Below are 12643 nucleotides of genomic sequence, written 5' to 3'. Positions count from 1 at the left end.
CTTCCTCATTCCCTCCAGCTTCAAAACGTACCCCAAATGAGGATACCATAGTCTCACTGGATCAGTTGGTACTCCTGTGCAGTATTTACATTAAAAAAAAGAGATAAAAGCTAATTTTTACAGCGCCGCTTCTATGAAATATCACCTAGATTTCTAGAATATTTCGTTGAAAATACTTGAATTCGTTCTGAAACCAGGCAGAGTTGGCAGTACTGGTATACTCCTTCTACGACTAAGGCTCTGTGTAGATGTTAGAGGTAGTTGTCAGGGGTAGGCAGCAGTGCTGGCTGGCAGTTGCGTAGCCCCCACGGCCCCCTCTCTACCCACATCCCCCAGGCGTCCCACCCCCCGGCAAGGGCCCCCCTTGGCGCCGAGAAAGTGTAGAGAACCCCCCGCCCCCTGGCTGATGTGCTACCCTGGTACTCTTTAAAAGGGGCCTACTCTTGTAAATACAACAAATTAAAATATTCCGATTTTCTTGAGATATTAGAAATAAGGGAGATGGGCGAACATCGTTCACCCATTCTATTGCTGTTCTCATTTGTGAGATTATAGATTAGATATTTACACATTTATGTCATCGTAGAATCGAATATGGAATTATAGGATGGGGATCTGCTACATCTAACTACATACATAACCTGAATACAAATCCAAAAGGTATCATAAAAACCATACTGAATGTACACATAGGAACGCCTTCGATTGAAATTTTCAAAAGTTTTGAAGTACCAAATGTACAACAAATATATGCCCAAAATATCCTATTGAAACATTGCAATACGGAATCCTCTACTAGAACGCGTATTCATCCTACTAGATCGAATCAAAATGACACAAAAACCACTTAGGACAAACTACGTTATACTTAAATACACCATAAAATTTTGTATGTTCACCTGTTTTGTAAAGTCGCTATTAAAAAAAATTATAAAAATAAAATAAAAACACACACACCTAACGTATCTTTCAATGCGTAGCCGTTTTAATAGATCACACGGTTGAACGTCAAATTATTCGTATTTCTGTTAAAAATAGGACTGCAGGCCTTTAACGAATGGATTGACAGGTTTCCTAACAAACTGTCGGTAATAAACGAATATGTTATGGGGATGTCGGAATACGTGTTCATAAAAAATCAGATATTTTCGTATTACGTCTTTTTATTTATTAGGATTAGTAGGAACACGTATTCAGATATATTCTGAATGTACTGATAATTTGTTAGGAAATGGCATCCATCATTTTTTAATCAAGACTTTAATAAAGCAGCCATCCTCATTTTTCTCTGTGTACAATCAAATTTACAGACAGACGATATGAAAAACGGCTGAGTTTAAGCTCAGTCAATTATTTTATTTTTAATTTTAAATATTAAATAAAATAATAATAATAAAAATACACATTTTGGAAGACAGGCGTAAAATAAACGACTTAACTTTTTTATTCAAAATTCTAAACTCTAAATTCGACTGTTGCGAACTTCTGCAACTCATAAACTAACGAATACCTACAATAACAACACGACAAAATACACTATTCCACTGCAACACACATAAGCGCAATTACATTGCGAACTACCCAATACAACGGTTTCACACTATGGGAAACCAATACTTAGGTGATGTCGATATATTCAATATTAACTTTGCGAATTTTTTGGATTACGTAAAAGACTTATTTAAACACTATTCCTAAATGGAAGTTATATTTTTGTAAGCCATTAAAATCGCTGTATTTTTCAATTTATGTTCTTTTATTTTTAATATTTCTTTCTCATGTTTCAAAACTGTCATTAAAATTGTACCACCTACATGTAAAAGCCCTCTGGGCGTTAAATAGATGAATAAATAAATAATAAATTAATTAATTTAGATATTTAGCAGAATACCCCCGTTGTTAGCGGAAACCCCACCCCAGCACCCCCTGATCCCCTGGTACCGTAGTTATATTATCGGGTCGGGTTAGGGTCCTAGGGCCCGCTGTCGGCAGGCGGCTGGTCGGGTTATCTGACGCCGTTGCCACAGCTTGAAGAAGGCTGCAACCCAAATCTACCCCATCCTAACGCTGGTCTCGGTACACGATACACTGCTGCTGTTTATCATCCCTCTAGATTCTGCTGCCCGGGTACAAAAAATTACAACTGTCGATTCGTTTCTGAAATATGTGTCGAATTTACGATTTTTTATTAGTCACTGCTTCTCTCTCCCGTTGGTATTTCCCATCTGCTACTTGTCAACACTTATAATTATTATTATTGTACATCTCTATCAACTGCTGCTACCCGTGTACAAAAAATTATAATGATCGATTTGTTTGTTAATTTGTGAAAGAATTTATAAAAATTACGGTAATTTTACTAGTTTTGCTAACCGGTTTCGTTTGGATTCGTACATTAAGCTTTCCGTTTGTCAACCACTCACTACTAATAACTTATGACCTGTCTTCTGCTAGCCGGGTAGAAAAAATTACAACGAACGGTCTGTTCGTTTCTTTAAATTAATTTATTAAAATTATACATATTTTTTTGTTTTGCTAAATTAGATTCATTCTTTTTTAATTCGGTAGTGTTTTTGAAAAACATTAACATTTTTACTAGTACGTTCTCTGGCTTCGCATATTAATTATTTATTTAATTAATTGTTTAATCTATGATTTCTCTGTATTCTGCTACCCGGGTAGAAAAATTAATAACGGAAGATTTGCTTTTCAAATTTGAATTATTGATTTATATAGAACGTCATGTTAAAATGTAAACGTTCAATATTCTAATGACAAAAAAAGGATGAATTTTATTTTTTTTCATTTTCCCAGTTTTAAGTGCAACCGCAATCTTCTTGTCAATAAAGTGGCTCAACCACTGAACAAACAATACCAAGAACTGTGATCTAAGCCGATTTTGAAATAAAAGTGATGATTTTTTGATTTTTTGGGGTATAAGACCCCAGACAGGTCAAGAAAAGAATTCGTTTTCAGAATAAGAAATTCACAATCATCGGAAGAATTCAACTTATTCCAGGCAATCCATTTATTTGTGGCACAACCATTTAGAAAATCTAGAACCCTTGAAATTCAAAGTAGCAGCGCAGCGTGAAATAATAACTACGCATTTTCCTCTCAGATAAAAAGATTTTCCTATATAGACCTCTCGTTAAGGCGGGGTAAGTTAGTTGGGAGTCGGTCCACCTCCCATCACTTCTGCGCTCCGGTCGCCTGGCGCCGGCTAGCAAGGTCCCAATGAGCACGTCCCTGCGGTCTGGGGGCCGTGAGGCCGGGCATCTCACCCCGGAAAATGGAAAACTTTATTACGTAGGTAGCGGGTACGGATAGAGATAAAATCATTTGGGACACTGTTCCATGCGTGTCAGAAACAACGACTAATATATACACTCTTGTTATATGCTACCCTGGTAGTTATTTTTAAGTGATTCAGAAATGTAACTTTGCTTTTTTAACCAGAAAATCGCCAAGTACTCTCAACTTTTTTCCCCATCTCATTTCCATTTCCACTTCCTGCAGACTCACAACATATCCCAACTGGCTCCAGACGATGTTTGGTGAACAGATCTGAATAGCCAGGTACCTTCCGAACTTCCTCTCCACCTGCTATCTGCACATTCACAAATCTTCTCAAATTAGAGATGTTCATAGTCGGGAAGTAGATCCGAGCAGAAGAGACTTTTGTGCGGTAATGACAAAAACATTTTATAAAAAACGTATTGCTGAACTGTTTACCAATCCGTTTAATTTAATTAATGCGTACGACATATTCATTAAAAATAGTGGTCTACTTGCGGCACTTTCCAGAGTGAAAGATACTCTCAGTATCGCCCTGGTGTAAGACCACCATTGAGAATTGAAACGTTGCTTGAAATGGCTTTAGCCGTGTATACTGTGACCAGATCTAATTAATTTCCAAACTTCCTCTCCAGCATCCCCCCTGAATCTCGCAGCTTCACAAATGTCATCAAATTGGCGATATCATATTCCCACTAGATCCGAGCAGTTAGGACTCTTGTGCGGTAATAAAGAAAAAAAATATTTTAAAAATATGATTGCTGACGAATAACCGTTAATAATGCGTAAGACTAGATTATGTTTTAAAAGAAATCTTCACTCCTTCCTCTCATAAAAAAGACCCTCCACAAAGCATTCCCAAAGTTGAGTGTGGAGTTGATACAAAAAAAAAATTAAACGAAGCTACGAATAATCAACCATTCAACATTGTGTTTAATTCCTCCTACTTTCACGACCTCTCGAATAGCAATCCAGAGGTCGCAGGTTCTTTCAAAATGTATACATTTAAAATAATATGAGGTGTACCGCCCAGTATTCTGAAAGTGTCAAATATGTACTGTTTTAACGTTCTCTAAGAGTTACGAAAACCTTTATTAACAAAACAAAGCTACTTTGAAAAATAAAATAAAACCCCTCAGAAATTCATTACCCCATTTAAAAGGATTCCCGATACAGGGTAGTACTGTGTGTACGGGTGGCTAAGTAACCCTCTTAGAATAGGGGCTGTTTTTTAATGAACTGATCTAATATTAATTAAGTGATTGATTTTAATCGAACCACCCTCAATAATAATATATTATAAAAAATAATTAACTATTAAAAAATATATTTTTTTAATAGAATACATCTATTTAAATTTATTTTAAAACATGAAAAATTAAATTGGTTTGGCTGAGGATTGAAACTTCCTTCCCAGAGAGTCGACCGTGTTACCGACTTTGCCAGATGCTTATCGTGAAGGACTGACATTTATTTCGTATATCAACTGCTTTAATATCGTCGTAGCCAATTTCAAAGATTTTTTTTTGTTTGACTGATGATTGAACTTCCTCCCTAGGGCCTGTAGTTAACACCGCTAACACTAATCCTAATTGGATAGTACCGACATTTAGTTCGTATATTAAACTGCTATAATGTTTTTTTATAATTATATACAATTTAAGAAAAAATGTGTAATTTTTAGTATCACCAACAACAAGTCTATCTTTTGAGTTTCAGTTCTATCAGATGTCGGAAAGTGGGTTAATTTATGATATGTGCACTCATTGAAGAGTGAAATTGTAGCCAAATACCTTCCTCTTTCCCATTTCCTTCCCTCCCCGCTCCTACCATACATAGGTACAAAAGCAAAATTCTCTTTAAAATTATTTTACTTGCATGATTTGCCTCTTTCTCAGATAAGAAGCACTGACACACCCAGTTTTAGCTATCGGTATACTGTACTTTGATAACTAAAAAAATATTAGAGTTATTTTTATAAATTTTCCATCGAAATACAAAAAAAAAGTCCAGCCAACAACTTCAGCAGTTCACGTAGGAAGGTAAAAAAAATACACCCTCAAACTCAATTCATACCAATTACTACTCAATTCATCCAGGTAACCGTAGTATACCTACGTAAACAGGTCTTAGGAAACTATTTCACATCAACCCACTCTGGGCTTTAAAGGGGTATTTGATATAGCAAACAATGAAACGAAAATTCATTATATATCTAGCCATGTAGCACCGTATTTCGTGTGCTAATACCGCGATATTTCAACGATGCTTTAAATTCAGAAATCTAATCATGAAAATCATTAGTTTTTCATTAGGCTTCTGATAAATAAAATTACATATATGAATACCTTTCACTTGCATTTTTTAAAATTGATTTTCTATTATTAATTCAAAAAGAAACCGCTACTATATTAGTTGGGTAAATCAATATAGGGTAGTTTTTTAAGACACACAGTTATTTTTTTTAGCGTAGGCCGCAAAAGGTTAAATTTGCATTAAAAACAGGAATGGTAAACAAAAATGGATCATCTTATTATTCGGGTTGTCGCCTTCAGTTACAACATTTTCAAATTTCGAACTCCATTCTATGAATTGCGATAAGTTCGACCATTTTATTATTCGGGTTTGTCGTCTTTAGTTACAACACTTTCAATTTTCGAACTCCATTCTATCAATCGCGATAAGTTCGACCAGTTTTTGTTTTGAAATGTTCTACGAACTTAAAAAAAGTCTGTTCATAGTATAATTTTTTTTAAATACCCTTTTTGACAAGTTTAATTGTACATATACTTCAAAATAATTAACAATCATAAACAACAAAATTAAAGGAATAAACGGATAAATTTGAAATCAGTAAAATCCTTGCAAGGTAGATAGGTATGTAGGTGTAATGGATAAGATTAACAAAGGGACGCTTATATGATTTGGGCATGAAGAGCGAATTTAAGGTGATTGTATTTACATTAAGTGCGATCACAAAAATAAACTAATTTTCATTTGGTATGATTTGAAATTTTCTCCCACTTTTTTAAAAAAAATCACAAGCTCAAAACATAACTACAAACCATTCGTAACCCCGAGCAAGGCCGGGTACAAATCAGCCAGTAATTAATATTGCCATCGGATATTCTCTCAGATATAAACGTTTGCATTCTTCACAAATTTCCCAGTAGGCCTTTTTCAGGAATTTTCGATTCCCCGATGCCCCGATCGGGTTCCAGGGGCACAAGAGGGATGGGGAGGTTTTATTTCAGGAATTGAACTTTATTATTGCCGCTAGTCTTCTCATATCCGCTGCTTTCCTGGTAGAAGTGGTCATTCTTCCAGGGGTTAAAATTGATTGATTGGTATTATTTCATACAATAAATTGAGATTATCACATACCGCGATATTCCAGAGAATGATATCAAGATGATATTGAATTAAAAATTTAATATTTTAAAATTAGTTTTGTATATAATAATAACAATAAATTTAAATAAAATGAATAACTTTGTAAACACAACTATTTAATAAAAAAGGATCGACATGTTTCAAAAATAGTTTCAATGAAAATTAACAAACTTAAAAAAAGACAGACAGACAAGTTAGTATAGACAAATAAGTGCTTATTGACAAAAATATTACTATAAGTGGTGATTAATTAGTTATTATTGTTATATAGATATAAATATATGTAGCAAAAATAAATTAAAGAGATGGCTATTTAAAAAAAAAAGATTATTAATAAATAATATTTAATTGACTATTAACACTTTTTGATTTCGAAAATTTCAAAGTTATCTAATTGTAAACCCATTGTATTCAAATTTAAAAAAATTAACTCTTTATTTACATAAAAAGAATGATTAAAGAGTACCTTCAACACTTTTTCTTAGTTCTAAAATTTCAAAGTGATCTAATTATATTACATAATGGTCATTAAGTATTATTTGTAGAACACTATTTTCCTGCCTACCCAGAAAGATAACAAAATGATTAACAGGTGTGTTATTTGAATTATAAATAGCAGAGCATCATAAAATCATATACCAGGAGCACATGCCACGCAGAAGATGGATACAACCATTAGAATTACCCCTTTATCAGTGTTCGCCTTCAACGCCTACGACTCTAAACACTATAAATTGCCCCTGTTGTCCCTATATTACACTCATCGGACACTTCCAGTCTATACATAATTCTAGAAAATATAAATTAATAACGATAATGGATGTTTTACCTCTTGGCGTTATGCCGCCCTGGTATTGCGGAAGGCGATATGTCATACATTGCGTGTGCATTAAACCTAGGGGTTGGTCTGACGTCAAGACTACCCTCTACCCCTGTTTAAATTTGCATCGAAGATTAATTTATCAGAGGTTTAAAAAATCTGATTTACTTACCTTCGGTGCTGGAATTATTCAATCATTGCTGGGATTTCTTACCTGGAACAAAGAAATTTATTTATGAATTACACGAACTGCTTCACTTGGTACAAGTATTTGTTTATTGGTCGCCTAAATGATATATGGAAGCAACATAACGTACATCAAAAATATTTTCTGCGTTAAATTATTTATGACAAACATATTATTTATGACAAACATTCTAGGTTGCGAAAGTTACGCTTATCCTCGTTGGTGACAGCCAAATATCCGTTTGAGCTGATTCGATTGGTGAAATCAACCGTAAGGCAATCTTATACTCTGATAAGATTATATAACAGCGCAGACCCTTGAAAAATCACGGGATATTATTATTAAATAAAGCTTTTTGAAAATGAAAAAACACAGACTCTTGAAAAATCACGAAATCTGATTTTGCCTGTCAAGATTAAATGTAAGAAAATTTAACAAAAGAAATTCACATTTAATATAGTATTAAAATAATTTTCTGAGAAAAAATATTTTATTACCTATAGGTGGGTACTTTATCACTTGTCTGAATTCTTGACAGAATCAGTTTCGATTATTTAAATTACACTTAAATTCAAAGCAAATCCGAGATAATTGAATCAGAGTTACCCTCACAGACTAATTATAATAATTAAAATAAATTAAGTCATTTTGTTTATATATTTTAGAGTTGAAGGGATGAAAACTTTCAAATAACATGGCTTAATATGGCTGTGGTTAAGTTTTGTGACTAGATATAAACAGCCAGGTATTTTGCAAGCTTCATATCCCCCATTTTCTCCATATCCAGTCCCTTCAGCCTCAAAACATTCCTCAGAGTTGGAAACAGTTGGAAGCGGTTGGGACTCTTAAAAAAATACAAATAAAAATGGTAGGTATGTTTGTACCGCATGTATTTTGGTGTAGTGTGGTATATTAGGGTACAGTGGGGTACATAGGCCCCGGGCGAATGCGACACACATTAAGGCAGCCGTCTAAAATAGGTGCGATCGTATCTGGCGGCGGCGTGGCGCCTGCTGCCAGCCCCCACCCACCCCAGGCGTTCCCCCACCCCACGACCCTCCCACCACAACCACCACCCACCTCCCACCCGCAACCTACCAAACAACCCTAGCAGGGACGGACAGACAGCTAAACCCTATGGCACACCTAGTACCGAAGGATGATGATATATAACTCATTTTTCACCCTCATACAGGGTGTATCACCACGTATCCGAGGATTTTAATCAGCAATTATTGTAGTTTTCCGTACCTCATATAAGATACATCACTATTTTTTCTAATCCGGTTAAAAACGGGATTGCAGGCCCTTAACGAATTATTATTTTTTTGTATATGAATACTACACAAGAGTCAACATACACAATTGGTGTATTTTGTGATGGTGAAGGTTGTGGAAGGTGGGGAAGTACCTGGCTATTCAGATGTGGTCTCCAAAAACGGCTAAAGCAATTTCAAGTAAAGTTTCATTTCTGAATGGCAATCTTACACCAGGGCGATACTGAAAGTATTTTCCACTCTGGAACGTGTCGCAAATATACAATATATTATTTTCAAATTAATAAATTGTGAAATAAAAAAATAATCAAATACAATTTACTTGCGCACGCCGGGATTTGAACCCGCCACCTTCGGCTAACTAGTCGAGAGCTTTACCCCTCGACCACCGTCGAAGGCCTCCGTCAGGTTTCCTAATAAGCTTTTAGTAAAACGTATTATCACGATGTCGGAACACGTGTTCATAAAAATCATAATATTTCCGCATTGCATATTATCAAAGGAAGTGCAGGTCATTAACACGTGTTCCCAAATATTAGGAATTTACCAATAGTTTATCAGGAAACGGCCTGCAATCCCATTTTTAACCGGATTACCAATTTGAAGAGATTTGTAAGAAATATTAACTTTCCTCCGCATATTCGTACTACAAATGGTTTTGTATTACTACAAAAAGTTTTGTATTAATACAGTTACATTTTTTATCACTACATAAGTTTTTGTATTGTTGTATTGTGGATATGGTGAGGTGTGAGGTATCCCACAGGATACGAAAGTAATCTGGGGAAATTACGGAAATTACCCAGGATACGTTAAGGAGAAAACATACTTTGGCTGGCTGTATGAGATATTAGTTACTTTTTTACTCTTTCACACCTCACACTTCACCTCATTTGAGGTGGGACACCTCAACACCTCAAAAACTCATATTGGTATGTACTTCATACAAACTCATTCCGAATCGTGTTAATCGTGTTCACTTGATTACTGAGCATATTTGGAGTTATAAACTTGTATATCATTTTGTTATCAGATGATAGTTTCCTTCCTAATAAATATAAATACTATCTTCCACACCAGGATCTAGCTTAGATGAGTTATGATTTACAATGAAGTTGAATAGATTTAGCATAGAAACCGGACGTTATGCAAATCTTGCAATACTTAAATAAGTGCAAGTTAATACAGTGCATAGTGCATTCTACTGATAGCCCATTTCTTTTGGAGTGTTATGACTTATACAATACCACTCGGGATAACAGATGTTTTATCTTCCTAAATGTTAAAAATAAGAGATCTTGTACTTTAATTTTTTTTTTGATTCTAGATGAAAGAAAATTACATTTTTCACTTATTTAACTAGAAATAACAAATATATTATACATAAATATTTTACACAACGATATTATTCACTTTCATTGTTTTGTTGATTGAACATAAAACTGAACAATTTTTTTTAAATCTACCTACACTTTTTTCATTTTTAATTTCGTTTGGGAGGCAATTATATATGTTACTCCCCTCGTAACCAATGGATTGCTTTCCAATAATTAGTATGTATGGTGTTTAAATGTATTTTATCGTGTTGCCGTGTAAAGTGTGTGTGTACTTGGGACTTTTTAATGAGTTCTGTATTTGTATGTATGAGTTTATTATTTATTTTGTAAATAAGGAGACATGTATTATATTCATATAATTTTCTTAATTTTAATAGTTTTGTTTCCATGTATAATTTTTTTGTTGATGTTCTAGGTTTGAAATGAAATAGCTTTTTGATTACTTTGTTTTGTGTTACCTGTAGTTCATTTATATATGTTTCATATCCATTTCCCCAGATTTCAAAATCGATTATTAATCTGTCGTACAGTAATACAAATTAAAAATAGAATACCAAAATTCCAACAGCTCCGAGCAGACAGTAGTGGGGTCACATAAAAAATTCTAGATTCCCAAAAGAAAAGTTTCTCCATTCGTCCCTGCCATCCCACATTCCCCCACAGCCCCCCACCACCCACATTCCCCCTGATTACTGGCGCTTACCCGTGGGGCGGCCCACGCGCGCCCCTCGAGTGCCAGTCAAACTCGCAGCGAAATCCCGGCCCCGCAGGATGTGCCGGGCGAGGGGGAAGGGGGGAAGGGTATCAGTTAGGGATTCCGCAAACTTTGTTGTTGGCGGGGGCGGTTTTTACAACAACGTTTGTTGAAATATTACAAAAAAATTAAATATGAAAAGTCAATTTTTTACAACAAACTACTGATCTTTTTAGGCAAGTGTGAAAAACTGTATAAAGATGATTAAAAATAGATAATATTGCGTTAGATTGGGATCCTTCAAAATCATCACATTAATTTAATGATCGCTATTGATTGATCAAAATCTTAAACAGGCCGAGAATCTGCGTTTAACAGACATCGTTCAGCTGTCAAAGTCACAATGGATGTGCTGTCATTTGCCACAACGCAATTTTTCAAAATTTCATAAGTAATTATGGAAATGACGTTGAAAGCAGGAAATAATTACATGGACCTGGTAATTTCGGACAGAAAGAGTTATATAAGAACTAATAAGGTATAAAAATGTAAAATAAGTAAAGATTGTATTTAACCCTTTGAACAAAAATTTTAATTTAGGTCATCGTTAACCTAGGGGCCACGATCAGATATGAGAGGGGTCGCAATGTCTTAAAAAACTATACGAAAAATCCTTTTATCAAAGAAAGCAAAAACTTTGTGGCTTGACATTATACAAATGAACAAAAGTTCTTAGTTTAAAACCACTTTATTTGAATGTATACACGTCGACCGGTTTCGGTGGATCTTATATTTTATAATATAAAATACATATAAATAAAGTAGTACATACCTTACTAGATATTTACTATCCCTTTTGATTTAAATTTTTTTTCCAGTTTGGCCACAAATATAAATTTAAGTTTTACAAATCCTTTTACAAGTTCCTCTTAACTGTATACAAATTTTATATGCCTTGTGCTTTGTGAGTTGTGACTAGTCGGGATTCGTGGCTAGTGTAAATACATTGTTTTTCAAGATAGTGACATAAACCATAGACAAATGTTAAAATATAAAGTGGGGGTCGTAAGGTTTATTTGCACATTTTTTTTGCTTTTCAGGGGGTCGTGACGCTAAAAAGGTTGAGAAACGATGGTTTAGATTATGCCCACTGAAAATATAAACTGATAGGAATGTGTTGTGAGGGCATTCGTCTTCTTGAACTTAACTCATTTTTAAATATATTTATTTCAATTTCACTTTTTTTTACAGTAATGAATGAATGCAAATCTTGGAAGCGGAAATTAACCCACTTACCGACATTCAATCAAGCTGAAATTAATGAATACGACATGCAATTAAACTGGTGACAATCACATATACACACGTGGATATATACGCATTTCTAGAATAAGCGTAATCTATACCAGCGATTTAATAATTATTATTAAGTGTTTTATTATCTTTTTTTGTAACAAATAGATATAATTATATCGTTACTGGGATCTCCCGTGCTGAGGATTTCACTCTTCTTTTTTCGTATGGTGGGGGGGTCAAGGGGGACATCTAGGTCTGCGAGCTATTCTAGAGCCTCAGGCGTCGCCTTCATGTGAACTTCATCAATCCCGCCGGGGAATGAATGGAGCGGGCATTTGTTGG

The 12643-nt window shown here is 34.6% G+C and overlaps 1 protein-coding gene across 1 annotated transcript in view; it reads right to left on the bottom strand.

The window, feature by feature from the left end:
* Positions 1-12643, bottom strand: part of LOC149410028 (nucleolar protein 4) — a 401267-nt gene that overhangs the window by 151718 nt on the left and 236906 nt on the right. The gene's annotated exons all lie outside the window — the stretch shown is intronic.

This window comes from Hesperophylax consimilis, chromosome 28 (assembly GCF_061612785.1).
Source record: "Hesperophylax consimilis isolate HC1 chromosome 28, BYU_Hcon_1.0, whole genome shotgun sequence".
Lineage (NCBI taxonomy): Eukaryota > Metazoa > Arthropoda > Insecta > Trichoptera > Limnephilidae > Hesperophylax > Hesperophylax consimilis.
This window is presented reverse-complemented; position numbering and strand designations above follow the sequence as displayed.